This window comes from Octodon degus, unplaced genomic scaffold, assembly GCF_000260255.1.
Source record: "Octodon degus isolate 3935 unplaced genomic scaffold, OctDeg1.0 scaffold00036, whole genome shotgun sequence".
In the NCBI taxonomy this organism is placed as follows: Eukaryota; Metazoa; Chordata; class Mammalia; order Rodentia; family Octodontidae; genus Octodon; species Octodon degus.
Window position 1 is genome coordinate 5250206 of NW_004524612.1, and position 16847 is coordinate 5267052.

At 40.5% G+C, this 16847-nt stretch overlaps 1 protein-coding gene across 1 annotated transcript in view; it reads right to left on the reverse strand.

Moving 5' to 3' along the window:
* Positions 1-16847, reverse strand: part of Psd3 (pleckstrin and Sec7 domain containing 3) — a 563673-nt gene that overhangs the window by 325987 nt on the left and 220839 nt on the right. The gene's annotated exons all lie outside the window — the stretch shown is intronic.

Here is a 16847-nt window from a genome sequence, read left to right on the forward strand (position 1 = left end):
TACTGAGCCATCTCCCCGGCCCCTCATTTCACTTACTTAGAAATGACAAAAAGAAAGTTGCGTACCTTATATGTATGCACTGTGGGATGGCCAACTGGAGCTGATAGATCTTAGCTCACACAGTTGTTCTTGAAGGTAAAACACTTTAAATCTACTCTCTTAATTTTCAAGCATGGTTATTAACTGTCACCACATTCTTATATAGGCAATTTCTTGAATGCCTTCCTCTCAAGTAAAAATTTACCTCCTTTCCCCGACATCTTCCTGGTGCCTGTCCCCTTCCCAGCCCCTGACAACCTCCGTTCTACTGTCTGATTCTAACAGCCTGACGAATGATTCCACACATGAGATCATAAACTGTATAAATCTTAATGATATTTTATGCAGAACTTCAACATATGAAGCAGGTGAAAACAGCATTGAATTGTGTCATATTTATTATAATGGACCACATTTACATTTTTCTATCAAAATAATAGTGAACAGAAAATGGAAACAGCGGGATAAAAATAATTTAAATTGAGAGTCTATGGATAAGTTTCAGTCATATTATGCCCCATATCTAACTCCTTCTGAACTGTTTTGGTCACTGTATTTAAAAAAAAAATCATCTATACTAAAAATATAGTGTAGTCACTTCTACTTTATGAAAGAGAACATTTGTTTTAAAGCTACTATATAGCACCCATCTTCCTATTTCATGAAATAGTTCCTAAATGTCAGAATATATACACTGAAACAGTATGAAAGACATGACTCAAGACATTGACAAAATGAGGTAATTTAGAAGTGAGCTAACACATGGAATTCCCTGTGCATGACAATTTGTACACTTTAGGGTGTATACTGTGTCAATTCCATTTTAAAATAATTTGGAAAACATACTTTTCAAATTAAATTTGAATCAGGTGTTGATGCAGATACTCTATAATAGCAGCGCTTGAAATACCATTCCCTGGCAGAACTAACAACCTCTAGTGCACTGGCAAGGGTTCAAACACTAGTAACACACGCACGCACGCACGCACGCACACGCCTTAGTAAAATCTGAGAAGGAAGCAATTTTTTGAATGTGATTTTGAAAAGGAAGGCAGCAAACAAACAACAAAAACTAAAAGACCCATTTCCCTGGGACAGTGTATTAACATGTTGATTTTTTCAGTGAGGAAGGTGGTAGGATCCTTCGTGTCCTCTCTTCTAAGAGTTAGTGGTTGTTAATGTGCTCACAGGATGCAACTAGTCCCCCATCTGATTCCAGAACACTTATTTTATTGATAAACAAATAGCAATGAGATAATTTCAAATCAAATTGGTAGGACAGTTTCGATAATTCACACATTGCATACATTCTTCCTAGTGGTTACTTGCTGTACAAGATGCGGACTTGATATCCTATTTACAAACATCATTAGAACAAATCCCTCTATTCATTAGGAGAATGTAACTATATATCTATCCTAACCACTTTGAATACACAGATACAAAATGGACATACATCTGTATGCCCTTTTTTTGTTAAGTTCTGTTATTTGAATATTATAGGTGTATAAACTCAGCAAAATATTCTAAAAGAGTCCAGTAGCCCATAATAGTATTGGGTCTTCTGCTTGACTGGCAATGTCAGAAAATGTTGACCTGAGTCCCCTACAGCTCAGCATAACAGCATGGCTTTACTTCCTATATTTCATTTTTATACTTTTCTGCTGGATGGTTAAGACCAAGATAAATCAAGACCTATGCAACAAGAGTTGTAGCTTTTGGGTCTGATAAGGTCAGTGAAATCCCCTCAGGATTTATCCTGAGATCCTGTACCTCAGATTGTAGAAACTTTGTCAGTGTCAGCCATGTGGATGAGTCACGGCCATTGCTTGGCCAATGTGCTCTCCACAGAGAAATCTTGTGTCCACTGAAATCAGTCGGTCCCCAGAGGCCCCACCCTGAGTACCCGGAAGTACCAATCTACTTTCTGCTTTTGGGGATGTGTGGTCCCCGAGCACCACACATAAAGGCATCCATATCATATGCGTTATTTGGCGCCTGGTTTCTTTCACTTAGCACAATGTTTTCAAGTTAATTGTTTACGCTGTAGTATGCACCAGAACTGCATTTCATCTTGTCACCAAATAATATTTCATTACATAGAAATAACACATTCTATCTTTCGACCCATCAGTTGATGAATATTTAGGCTGTCTCTATTTATATACAAGTTTCTGTGTCTAACTATATTCTTAATCCCCTAGGGTAAGAGTGGAATTTCTGTGTCACATGTTTAATGGTTTAAGGAACTACCAAATAGTTTTACAAAGTAGCTGTACGATTTTACATCCCTTCTTCATTGCTGCCCATGTTTTTTTTATCACAAACATCTTAAACTATACATAGTGATATCTCACTGTGATTTTGATTTTACTATTGATTAATAATGTTGAGCATATTGCCACATGTCTGCTGTCCTCTGTATATCTTCTTTTGAGACATGTATGTGCCCATTTTAAAATTGGGGTGTCTTTTTATTGTTTAATAAAATAGTTCTTATAAATATCTTCTCCCAGTCTGCATGTTATCTTTTTACTTAATTTTTTTTAAGCACAATGTTACAAATGTGTTATTGTCTTTGTTTCTGTTTTTCTTGATGTGTTTGGCACAAGGTCCCACTATGCAGCTCAGACTCATAGTGAGCCTCCTGTTTTCAGCATCCCCAGCACTGGGATTACAAGCGTGCACCACCATGGCCGGTCTCAGTATTGGGCTCCGAGCAACCCTGGTCCCTGCACTTGCCGAAGCAGGTGCTTAGTCCACTGAGGTATCTTGCCAGCCCATAATGTTACAAATTTGATTTAAAAACCAAGTGATTCAGCTGGGTAGGATAGCACACAGCTGTAATCCCAGCACTCTGAAAGACTGAGGCAGAAGAATTGCAAATTCAAGCCCCGCTGAGCAACTTATCAATTGAGGGCAACACTGTCTCAAAATTACACATTTTTTAAAGTAGTGAAGATACGGGTAGGTGTGAAGATCCTGGTTCCATCCCAGTACCACTAAAATAAAAATAAATAAATAAACCTCACATCTACTGCTCTTTACTTGCGTATGCTTTTACTATATGTAACAAATCATTGTCTAGTTCAAGGGTAAGGAAGTCTTATTCTTAAGTTTTGTTCTAAGCATTTTATAGTACTGGTTATTACGTTTAGACCTTCGGTCCATTTTGAGTTAATTTTTAAATACAGTATGAAATAGAGATTCAACTTCATTCTATTGCCTGTGGATATTCAACTGTCCTGTTGAAAAGATTGCTATCTTTTCCTATTGAACTGCCTTGATAACCGCGGAAAATCAATTGACCATAAGTGTAAAGTTTTTCATGACTCTCAGTTTCATTGCACTGAGCTAGATATCTATCTTCAGGCTAATACAGCAGTGTCTTCATTACTCTAGCTCTATAGTAAGTAAAATCTGGAAAGGAGAGTCCTCCAACCTTGTTCTTCCTCTTCCAGATGTTTAGGCCACTTTGGGCCCTTTGCATCTTTCATAGGAATTTTAGGCCCAAGATGTCAAACAGTTGAGATTTTGAAAGGAACTACAATGAATCTATAGAGGATAGGGTTCTTAGTAATCTGAGCATAGCATCTTTCAATCTATGATCATAAGTTGCCTTTCCATCTATTTCATCTTCTTTAATTTTCTTACCAGAGTTTTGTACTTTTAAATTTGTACATTTTTTAATTATGTCTGTTAAAATTATTCTCTTAAATATTTTATTCTTTGTGATATCACTTACCAGTGAAATTGGTTTTCTTTTTATTGTATTTTATTTATTTTATGTATTTCGTACAGGGTCTCACTACACAGATCAGACACATAGCGCTCCTCCTGTTTTCAGCCTCCCAAGCCCTGGGACTACAGGTGTGTGCCACCACACCCAGTCTCAGCCACTATCTCATGGAGATCCAGGGGCAGGGTCAGCATGTCTCCCCAAGGATCAAAGCCAGTCCCTGAGTCTGCCTAAGCAGACACTTTAATCCACTGAGCCATCTGGCTGCCCCTTGAAATTGGTTTTCTAATTTTACTTCTAGATCACTCATACCAAGGGACATAAAGAAATACAATTGGTAGCTATATTAATCCTAGATTCTACAATCTGCTGAACTTGTGTTTTAGACCAGAAGAACTTTTACAGATTCCTTAAGATATTCTATTTCCAAGGTCATGTCATCTGTGAAGAGACAAAGCTTTACTTCTTCCTTCCTGACCCCCAGTCTATCTTTCCCATACGCCTCTCTCCCAACTCCCCCTTCAAATGTTATGCTAGTGCTTCTAAACTGAATGTGGGTACTGCGCATACATATTTGAAAAGGTTCCAATTCGAAGGTATCCTGGAAATAAAGTTAGCTCTACGCACATGTTGAACTGCACAGTCCTCTGTCTTTGTTCAACCTCTTGCTCTCATGTGAAGTACTTCTGCTCATGTCAGCATAAGATCATTTGTACCTCCCAAGACCTAACTCTAGCTCCTCCTCCAAGAGGCTTCCCTTGATCACTAATCCTTAAAAGAAATCATCTCTCCACTTTATAACTATTGAGAACATCAACTGTGTAAAAGCAGTGCAAATACATGAAATCAATAAGCAGAACGCTGGTTCATATCTTAAAGGCCTCAAGAGCTCCAAATTTTAACCTATCATGAGCCATGTTAAGGAAAGTAACCACAGTGTCCACAGAAATTGTATGTAGGTATGTATGCATGTATAACAGCAAAATATAACATGGTGAGATTCATTCAACAAATTGATAAAATTTAGACTTATCACTGAGAGGCCCTCTCAACTAACAGTTTAAGCTGCCATCAGGAAAATTAGCCCTGACTCAGAAAAATCACACCACACACACACACACACACACACACACACACAATAAAAACCCTTGGACCAGCCAGAGAGCTCAACGGACTAAAGCACCTGCTTAGGCAGGCGCAGGGACTGGGGTTCCATCCCCAGCGTGCTCTGCCGGTCCTGCCCCTGGGCGAGCTGACACAGCAACTGAGACTGGGTGTGGTGGCACTAGCCTGTAATCCCAGGGCTTGAGAGGCTGGAAACAGGAAGGAGTCTGATCTGTGTAGTAAGACCTTGTAGACCCTGTACTAAATACATTTTTAATAAAAGAAAAGAACCCTCACAAATTTGATAATTTGCCTACTCCCCTTTCTCCTTTTTGAAATTCTGCAGCCAGGTCTCACTGAGTCGCCCAGGCCGATTTCCAGCTTGCCAGCCTCCTGCCTCAGTCCCCCATGGCGCTGGGATTGCAGGTGCACATGAGCACAACAGCTTTCAGCCCAGTTTTAATGCTTTCCATTGAAATTTTCCTCAGAAAGGGACAGCAAAGGCATCAATGTGGGAAAATATTTGCAATGTTTGACATAACTTAGCAACTGGTCAAAGCAAAAGAAACTAAACAAAATAAAGATGGACAAAAGCAAATCCCTATCTGACACGGAGCTGGCTTCACTATTCAGTAAGACCTCCTGTTTAAGTTTACTGTTCTAATAAATACTACTCTAATGACTTTAATTTATTCTTTTAAGTAAAAGTATCTGACATAGATAGACTAAAAATAATGTTCTGAGAGGCTAAATGGCCTGATCTGATCTATGCAAGTAATATAGTGCTGAATAAAGTCTTGCATCAGAATTAAAGGTCAAGACTATCTAGTCTTTGGTCTCCCAGGAATAAATTAATGGAAAAACTCAGGTGTCACTAAGTGGGGAGACCATCATTTCTAGCACCAGAGCATAGAACAAACCTAATGGAGAATGAAAAGTCTTCTAGCGGCAGCTGCTGCATAGAAACAGCCTTAATGACCTTCTTCCTCCTGGTCACAGGATTCAGCATCAGATCCAGTCTTCCAAGTAAAACATTCCTTTGTTAGATTACAAGAGCATTTCACCTTTGTTGTTTGTATCTCTTATTACCCTTTGTACTGCCTTTAATGAAAACAAAACTTTGCAAAATATTAAGCCTAACAGATTACTTATAATTTCTGATGTATTTCTTGAAACTAGTTCTTTGCTATTCTGTGTGCTGGTGTGATTAATTTTTAAAAAAGAAGGAAAAGATCAATTTTTTCTTCTACTTTACTATTTTTGTCCTCTGCCCCCATTTAAAATAGAACCATGTGTACTTCCTCCTAAATATCCACTGTTTCCAAATTCACAAATTTTACCTGCATTTAATTATCTTCTATGTGCTAAACATAGTGGATTTAAAATACTATTCTCAAAGTGTGGCAACCACTGGGCAGGTCTGGAAGCCTATCTTGGGGGGGCGAACACAGAAATACAGGGAAAGAGTGTGAGCATAAGCCTACCCAAGAATGGCAACCACAGAGGTAACAGCTAGTAAACGCCTGCACCAGCACAAAGGCAGAATGGACACAAAAAGATGCAAGACAAGCTGGATCTCCCATGATGCTCTACTTCCACCAGTACCTGCACCATTATCACTTTAGCCCTTTCCAGCCCTTGCTAACATCAACATGACTCGAGGGAGGCCATCACCTGGCCTGCATGCAGCACATCAGGGCTCCCACATCTAAATGACTAAAGAAGCCCCTTTCATTTTTCTCTAGGTCTTCAACTTTACTAAGGTACGAGTCAAGACATTTCCCTCTCTAGAAGGTCTCCGTGGCTAAATCCTGCCCAAACTTGAGCACCTATCTGTAATAAAAGGATTTGCTAAGTATATAAAAAGCACTTTTCCACTGATCTAAACCACATTCTAAAATCTGAGTTAATAAAGAGTTCATCCCTTAACTGCACTTTCTCCTCTTAGAAGAATGGAAACATAGTATAAAGTGTGTAACAATAAAGTGTGTAAGAATAAAAGGAGAGGAGAGATAAGTTTATTTCTCACTCGTGTGGAAAATACATATAGTGCTTTGGTGTGGGAGTATTTATAGTCCATTAAAAATTGTCTTTTTCTAGCAATCTTACCTACTGCTCTGTGTATGTGGTCAGATAACTAACGAATTATGTTTCTTCTTTTTGGGTAAAGACTTTTTTGTGATAACTATAAACCCACTGATTATATTTTTAATGTGTTTTCTTTTGATTTAATAGACTAAGGAAAAAATGGGATACTTTGTTAACAAGATCAACTTTAGAACTGCTTTGAGTTTTGTACTAAATAGCCATCTGTTTCTATGACACATGGACTGGATTGTAACAAAATGATGGAACAGAAAAATAATTTCTTCAAATTATGAGGAAATGAGCCTGCTTCCTAGGACTGACTGCAGAAAAACTGACATTTATAAGGATGATCTTGTTGGTGAGCCAATAAATGAAATGAATTTTCTTCTGTTCTGATTATCAAACTCCTTAAAATTGCTCAAGGGGAAAAAAAAAAAAAAACAAAAGCAGCCAGGAGTGGTGGTACATGCATATACAATGCCATGACCCAGGAGGCTAATGCAAGAGGATCAAGAGTTCAAGGCCAGCCTGACCTCTAATTGCAGTCCAAGACCAACCTGAACTGGACTAATGTGATGGATGGATAGATAGATGATAATTTGGCACATTTACTGAAGAAATTTCAATAAAGCAGCTTATCAAGAACAACTCCAAATAGGGACGCTGAGATAGCTCAGCAGACTAAGTGCCTGCTCAGGCAAGCACAGGCACCAAGGTTCGACCCCCAGTACCGTATGCTGTGCCAGCCCCTCCCCTAGGCATGCCAAGTGGGTCCCTAAGACCGGGTGTAGTGGTGCACGCCTGTAATCCCAACACTGGGGAGACTGAAAACAGGAGAATCACTAGGAGTCCAAGCTGCATAGTACCAAATACATTTTTAAAAAAAGAACAATTCTAAGTAACAGGATGTAGGTTTCACCAGAAAATATGGGCGACATATCTATGTCTAGATCCTTCAGGAAAACTATAATTATCCACAATTATGGATTCTACACACGTACATTTCCTAGAACTTGTGCCCAGCTACTTTTTAGAAAAGGTTTTTGTTTTTCTGTTGTCACTACTAGAATAAGTGCCAAAAGACAAGAAGTTTGCCTTCTCTATCCCCAGAGCCTATAACACTGGAACATAGCAAAATGAATTTTTTGTAGTTGTTGTTGATTCAATGAAATACAGACTATCCTATGACCAATAAGATGTCAATTAAAAGAACTTCAAGACACCAACACAAAGATGTCTCCTTAAACATAGCAAACTACAACATGTAAATCATGCCCAAGTCTAGTGCCCGATTATACGCTGGAGTACAATGCAGGGAGAATATGAGTGGTACCCTAATCTCAGACCACGTTGCTTCTTTTACTTTCTCAGCAAATAGACACAGTGCCCCAGCATGGGCCAAGCACTGAGGGGCAGAACAACACACAGGGCCAGCACGGCTCTAACCACCAAGGACCTGATGGCAGCGCCCAGAAATTCCACCTGCATACACTATCTGCCTGCAGATGTTCAGACAGAGGTAAAGCCCCATGGAGACCACTTTGGCCACTTCCATCCTGGAATTCAGGATGACCCTACAGGGGCCATTACCATTACATACGAGCTTCTCCACTGAGTACTCTCTAGCACTGCACTATACATTAGTATAAGCACATCCACATATGGATATCAAATTTTAAGTTAATTAAAATTTAATAAAATTGAAAGTGGAGCTCCTCTTTGCTTCATATCTTTATAGTTAATGGCTACCATACTGTCTTACATGGACAGAAAACATCCCCTCGGCATAGACAGTTTGATTTGAAAGCACGGCCTTTTAACCACCGTGGCCTAAGACCACCGCACAAAGTCACTCAGGAGGTTTGTTAGAGACACACTCTCTGGCATCACTCCTGACTTGTGCAAGCAGAATTCTGTGGGTTTCTAACTAGAACCTGAGAAGATTTATACACATGGGAGAGTATAAGAAACACTACTCCAAAAAATGACAATATCCAGAAGTCATTCTAATGGCATCTTAAGAATTATTCTCCAATCACCAGTTCTTATCTCCCCAGGGAAAGGTCCGACTATTCAGGCAATGAGACAACAACAAAAAGAGGTTCCAAGAAACAGTGATCTCTTGTTCTTACCAAAAGAAAAGCTTGGCCCTTCTATACTGGGTCTATCTTCTTATTAGCAAGCACCCGGGGGTCCTTGTCAAGGGTCTCTTCCTGATTTTAAAGCTTGTGTTAAAGTTCTCTCACAATAAATGACCAATGACTACACTTACAGGAAAAAGGTCAGAAAGTGCTAAAATAACTGCAAATATAAACTAGACCCTTAGTAAAGTCTGTACAATGGTATCTATACATGGCCCTGAAGAAAGTGTATTTGGAAAAATGCCTTATTTATTTATTTTTATGTGGTTAGTACAGGATCTATAGGATCTCACTACACAGATTGGACTCTAATGATCCATCCTATTTTTCAGCCTCCCAACCACTGGGATTGCAGGCACACACCAGCATGCCCAGTCGCAGTTGTAATCTCAGTGTGCCCTGGGGGCGGGGCTGGCACCATAGGCTGGGGATCAGAACCCCATCCCTGCATACACCTAAGCAAGCACTTTAATCCATTGAGCTATTTGGCTGGCCCTAAAAAGCCCAACTGATAAAACAAATACAAAAATGCCGGCCAGACAAAGCCAACCAAATACATTCCACCTATAAGTAACTATAACCCTTACTTATGAATTAAATAGTCAAAAAACCTCTCCAGCAACATAGTAGTCGATCCATTGCTTTTATTCTCCCTTCAGTAGAAAAAAAAGCCTATTAAAACAATATAGGAGGGTAATCTAATCCATTTTACTCAGCAAGACAAAAATAATATTTGGCATGACAAAAATAACAGAAAATGAGGATGAGTAATGAGAATTTGCTAAATGAGTAATCTAAGTGCATTATATTTTGGGACACACACTCTACCTCCTAATAAAAGTCACATTTTGGAGAAGGGCAGTGTGCAGCTGAGGATGCTAGTGGCTGTCCGGACGCTGACGGCACTCTAAAAGCATGCATATTTAAGGTTTTATGAACTGCAAGCTTTCCCCTGTGCACAGGAACAGCCAACGTCCCATTAATTGGATGCACTTCCCTTTGTGATTAATAGTTACAGCTGTCCTTACTGCAAACTCAATTTCACATACTGATGATTCAGAACTCAGATTTCCCCATTCAGTTCTCACCCCCAGAGGGGAATGACCGCTGCTTTCCATCCAGGCGACTGCAGGGGAATCAAGAAGCAGCCCCGCAACAGCACTGGGGTCGCGAGGAGAAGGCAGAGATCTGCCCCCGAGTGCTTAAGCAAGCTCCCCACAACTGTGCCAAGCATTCTTTTATCACAGAGAGGTGGGCACAGGAGCAGGATTGGGGTTCACCCTTAAAAATCTGGTCTCCTTTTTCAGCCAATAGGATCCCCTGTTCTGCCGTTCCTCCGCCCCTCATAATTCATTCTTTTACATCCACACCTTGTGCTTCCCGTCTCTCCTCATCTTACCCATTTCTTTCCATTTTCTACCACTGCTTCCTGATTAGGAACCCACACTCCTAAAAATCCAATTTCAAACTTTTTTCTCTTCCTTGAGTTTCTTCGATTTTATTAGACTTTTAAAAGTGAAAAAGTTTAAAATAATTTCATAGTCAATTTCTTCTGCTGAAGTTAACGTGAATGCAATGGTATTAGTATAAAATGCTTCTTACATAAAGTATTTTAAGAAATAAATTAGTTTTTCAGAAATTAAAATCAATGTTTTCATATACTATGTACTTCTTTAAAAAATAATAATAATAATTACAAGTGCTGAGGAGCCAGACTTCCTACCAATAATGGTCAGTGACAGCCGTGGCTCTCCCAATTGATGGTTTTCAAGACCTATGAGGGACAGTGGTAAAAGCACAGCTTCAAACAGCCACCAGTTTCTAACGAGCCTCAACGGACCCACATTTATATTCAGCAGTTTTCATGCTCAGAGGCTCAGGCGACAAACCAACACAAACAACAACTCCAAGTGGACCTTGCACATCTTAGAGAAAGCTGAAATTTTCCCCGGTAAGAGAGAGACAAATCTTCAGTTACCAAGAAAGTGACGCTTTGAACAGACAGGAAACCCCTGGCATGTAAACTGCGGAATTAAAGGAGCAGCTGTACACTTCCAGCTGGGACTCCACTTCAGCCCTCGTGTCCGTTCACAGAGCAGGCAGGCTCCCTCTGCAGCCAACCCAGTCCTTCAGTAGGCTATTCAGACTCAGCCAGGCTTCCGGCAAGCAGATGAAAAGGAGTTTGGGTTCTTTAAGAGAAACTCCTCCCCATCCCATCCAGCACCACAATATGATGTCTTTCTGAAACTGCAGGGACAGCCTGTCTTCCCTCTTTCTGCCTATGTAGTACATCACAAACAGCCACCGAAACAGGCTAACAGGATGGCAGAATTCTGTGTTCCCGGGAAAGCTGGTTGGGGAGTTGAGGGGTGAAGTAAAATTATAGGTAAGAATAATATTCTGCTCTCTATTTAAAAGAATATAAATTTTGGAAAATTTAATGCCAATGCTACAAATAAACATCCCAGGTGAAAGCCAGGGGATGTACTGGGCAAGGGGACGTCTTTCTGATGATGGGGGAATTAAAACTTGGCAGAGGCATCCTGAAGGAACGCAGCACGCCTTCTCCAGGGCAGCCTTCAGCCCCGGGAGTCTCCTACTGGGACAGTCAGAAGACAAGACTAGGAAGCAAAAGCAGTCAGTAATACAGACGGATAATTTCACAGCAGCGTTAAACAAGAGATAGCTATATCAAAATATATTCACCTGCATAGACCTACAAATAGAGGTTACTCACAGAGATTACTGTAGCTCCAGCAGTTACCCATTGATCATAGAAAATGCCCAGTTCATCAGTTTAATGCTTGAGAAAAAGTTAGCTAGAAAAGCAGCAGCTAATGCCAAATACGCCGTTCCAGACCACTGGAGGCAAATGAGTTTCAAATTTCCTGGCAGCCCCCTCTGCCCCGCACTGCACACGGTGATGTAAATGGAAGCACTTTGGGCACTTGGAACCCGAGCCAGGAGGAGCTGCCGCCTCGGTCCCTCTCACAAAGGCTCAGCAGCCCGTTCTCCCGCTGGTTCTCCCTCTCTGCCTCTGTCGCTCTCTACCTCGTAGCTTACCGAAAACAGCCACCATAGGGCTTTTCTATAATTGTGAAAACTACTTCCAAGGAGATAACTGAGATGCCGGGAGTTGGCAGCGGCATTTAACGTAACCATTTCCCCATGCAGCAGCAGGAAGCCCGGCAAAGGCTCAGAGAGGATTGTACCATCCTCGGTGACATCAGAGGTGGAGCTGTCATCCCAGTATTATGCAGCATTTTCTCTGATGCAGGAATGACACGCGAGAACAGGGACGGGTGAGTTGCCTTTAAAAGGGTTTAATTCTTGTGTTACTTAGAAAGAAAAGGGAAATGCAAAAAACCTGTTCCAAAGCTGCTGCAGAGCGACATAAATCTACTTCGCCAGGCCATCTCACTGCTAAATGCCGCTGCCATCTAAAGTCTTTTACTGGTGATTACATTACTGCTCCTGTGATAAGATTAATATTTAATGGGTAATTGATACTACTTGGAAATGTGACATGAAAAGATTTAAAGACATTAACCCCCATTTTTAAAAATGATGGCACAAACTTTTGTATCACTAACAGTACCCTGGATGTATTCAATACTTTTCAACACAACCTCAAGAAAAACTAATAGTTTTACAGACAAAAGTGAGTTGGAAAGTGACACAGATGAGTAATATAATATTGCTCCTCCAGCTGGGCAAGAGCCATTGACATAAACATGAAAAATAACTCATCTCTACAAGCTGACTGTTCGAAGCTGTGTAAGAAGCACAGGCCGGCAATACAAAGCAACTCAGAATTATTTTCATTCATTCCACACATATCTACCGAATGCTAAACAGGTGTGAGAAAATGTGTTAGGTTTACTTCAGTGGCTTGTTTCTGACAATCATCTAATCTAAGCAGAAAATGTTTTCTCATGTGCCAAGCAATGAACCAAGCAATTTTACTGGATTAATTTATCTATTCCTACCAGTAGCCCTGTGTGATTAACCCATTGTACAGGGGGAGATTGAAATGGAAGAGAGGTATATGACTTGTCCAAGATCACACAGCTAAAACTGCACAAGCAGGACTCGAACATAAGACATGGCTCCAAATTTCACCTTTGCTACCACCAAGCTAAACTGCCTCCTGCAAGCTTCTGTACCAAGAAAAGAACTCTACATGAAGAAAATAATTCCCAAGATTTAATACCACAGCAAACCCAATACATCTCTCAAGAAGACTGGCCCAGCCACAAGATGAAAAGGTTAGAGGGTAAACCTAAAGAGTGTGTATATCAGTAAAGTAGAAATAAAACTTGGAGGCTGTTTGTTTAATACAGGTGGCTCCTGTGACTTCAGGTCAACGACCTCAAATCTTTTGGCTTCTGTTCCTTAGCTCTGAGACACATATGTTAAGTTATAGATCTGTATAACCATGTGGCTGACACAAGCAATCTCAGCTTGTAATCAGGATTCCAGCGCTTTCCAGCTCTGCCACTATGAGCCATTCATTTCACCTCTGTAGCTCTCAATTTTCTCATCCAACAAAATGGGAATAATAATTGTTTTTTTCTAAAGATTAAATAAACCATGGATATAAATATATAAAGCATTCAGAGTAGCAACTAATATGCAATACATCACAGAGTTAATTATTATTATTACTATAATTAACATTAATTTTGGTGTTGTTAACATTTTTAGACTCAAAGAGCCAGCTTCTCTCTTTTCAAAAACCTTACCAAGGAGAGCTGCAATTTTTTTTAGAACTGGCAGAGAAACCAGGAAGGATACCCTTTGATAGCTTCACACAAACATTAACCAATATATGAATCACCAGTTCCGGATGAGATGCAGGTGGAAATTGCTGGGCCCCCTCGGAATGGACGAAAGCCTTGAACAAGGGGAAAGACAAGAAGGTACACACGCATTTGCCCTCTTCTTAAACCTGAACTACAGAAAGGGGCTGCAGCTATAACAGCCTCTTGTACAGCAAACATCTCATCCACTAAGGAAGCAAAACAAAAAGAGCCTGATACTCTACAGACCTCCTAATCCCTATTTTCTTTTACAGGAGAGAAAAAGAAAGGCTTAGGTCAAGTTATTTAATATTGATACTCAGCTAAAGGCCATAATTTCCCTACAGCTTCAAATGTTAACTGAAGGGTTGGGCTTTTCTACTTCTTATAACTCCGAGCCAGCATCTTGTGTGATACAAAGTCGATGAATGGAACTGTAGGACACAAGAAAAAAAGCAAAATACACTGCTTTCCAATACTAGAAGCTATGTTGTCTTACAAACAGCACAGAGCATCCACTGAATGATGTACTGGTCTATGAAGTACACCTCCTGCATCTCTTTTCTTCCTCCCTCTAAGTGGACTCATTCTTCCCAATCTATGTGCTATCAAGCTAATGTTAAGAGAAAAAAATGCAAACTTCAGTACTGAATGGGGATATGAAACAAAGCTACTGCTATTATAAAGGTTATATGAACTAAAATGGTGCTATTAATTACAACACTGGAACAACAAAGAAATCAATACCTGTGATACCCAAAAGTCTCTTTTCCAAAGGAAAAAATATTTTACCTTAGGCTTTAGTTAATATTGTCTTTCACTACCTTTAAAACTCATCATTCCAAAGAGTATGCTCAGGGCTGGATAGCTCAGTAGATAAAAGTGCCTGCTTAGGCAGATGCAGGGGCCGGGGGTTCGATCCCCAGCCTGGGGCATGCTGAGACTAGGACTATGAGTGAGACTGAACATGGTATCCTGTGCTTCTAATCCCAGTGCTTGGGAGGCTAAAAAAAACAGGAAGGATCACTACAAGTCCAATCTGTAGAGTGAGACCCTATAGATCCTGTATGCAATAGAGAGAGCGAGCGAGAGAGAGCGAGAGAGAGAGCAAGAGGGAAAGCGAGAGAGAGAGAGCGAGAGAGAGAGCGCTCAAAAGTGAATTTGTCGGGGCCGGGGAAATGGCTCAATAGAATAAGCACTTCCCTGGCAAGCGCAAGGATCTGAGTTCAATCCCCAGTTCTGAAAAAGAAAAGAGAGAGAAAAAAAAAAAGTGAATTTGTCAGTATTTTCTAATCTCCACTGGCACCAGCTCTAACGATACATCCATGGAAACACCAAGATCTCACAGAGCCATCTTGAAGCCATCACTCATTTCATTCTGTATTGTTTATACTGTTTTTCTGTTTTCTGCATGCTCTGGGCTCTAGCACTGTAGTCTTCTCCAAAGATCTCTCTGTTACCTAAATAAAAGCTAGAGTACTAGACTAGCAAGAAAAGAGGCCTGGATTTAGTGCCCAGCACAAACAAGCAAGCAAAAATGCCCCCTAAACAGAAACTTTTGAAGCTAAAACCACTCCTTTTCCCTTTTTATCTTGCCATCTTCTTTTTATTATTTTTTGTTTGTTTGTTTGTTTCTTTGGGAAAAACATGTTCATCCAAATTTTGTTAACTCTTTACTGATGGAGAATACAGGGAAAGTTTGAGCAACCTGGCCAATAAACAATTAGAAAGCAAAGATAGCCAAATGCACCAAAGAAGAAAGTGGGGGGGGAGAGGGAGGGAAAGAAGGAAGGAGGGAGGGAGGGAGGGAGGGAGGGAGAGCAAAGACAACCAGTTGGCACCTGCCATGTGAATTTTCAGGAAAAGTAATGAAAGGAAGAAACAAAGTCACTATTTTACGTTAGACTGAATTTGTTCTTTTATTCTAGCACAGCAGGAATTTTAACATTCTTTGTTGATTTTTCCTACTCACTCATTTACAGTTATACTCCTATAACTTTATGTTCTATTAATATAAAACTCAAACACTTCTAATGACTATACAATATACAATTAACAAATAATTTATTTGTAGTACTCTAGTCATTTGATATAACACCCTAATTCTTACACTGGCAAAGGGCTAATCCTATGCATAATGTAATAAAAATATAAACCCCACCGATCCATGTAAAATGCCCTTGAAGTCAGTGATATGTATCTGTTTTGAGCACCGCTATATCCCCACATTACTGAGATGCCAAGAAACACAAAGGTCAACCTGCAAAGCCAGGTCAAGGTGGCGTAAAACTCGGATTCCCGTGATGGCTGAGAACTACTTCAATCAGTTGGGAAACTGCTTTCTTCAACTTCTGGGCCCGGGCTGGAACCAGGTGCTCGTGGTACAGGGACATCACAGGAGGGGAAAGCAAGAAGAGCCTTGGGCTGGGGAGGACGGAGCAGAGGAGTAGGGCGTTCACATATCCAAAGACAAAATAAGGCCCAGTTCTGGCAGGAATCAACTCTCCCTCACAGTAGCAAGATCAGTATGCATCAAAACTACACGCCCAGGAGCAATGGGAGAATCATGTGAACTGAATTTCCCAAGTTGATTTAGGCTAGCCATTGTTGAATTAGGTTCTCTTTCCTAAAAATGGTTTTAATTCTTTGCTGTTACTCCTTATTTCTTTCATTTCTTGTCTCAACTTGGGTAGGGCACAATGAAATGTTCTACCTTGCACTGCTAAAGGGAACTCATGTGCCAGATTCTTCAAAACAAACAAACAAACAGAAATAGGATCAGAACAACTGGAGACCCAGGTCTGGCAGCAGAGCGAGCCCGGCGAGGAGAGAGACGAGAGGATGCAAGCTTGTTTAAGCAACTCTCTCGCATGGGCTTCTGCGGCAACGTCCTGTACCAGCTGTGGTCTGCCACTGCTGCCGTTCAGCTGTCTC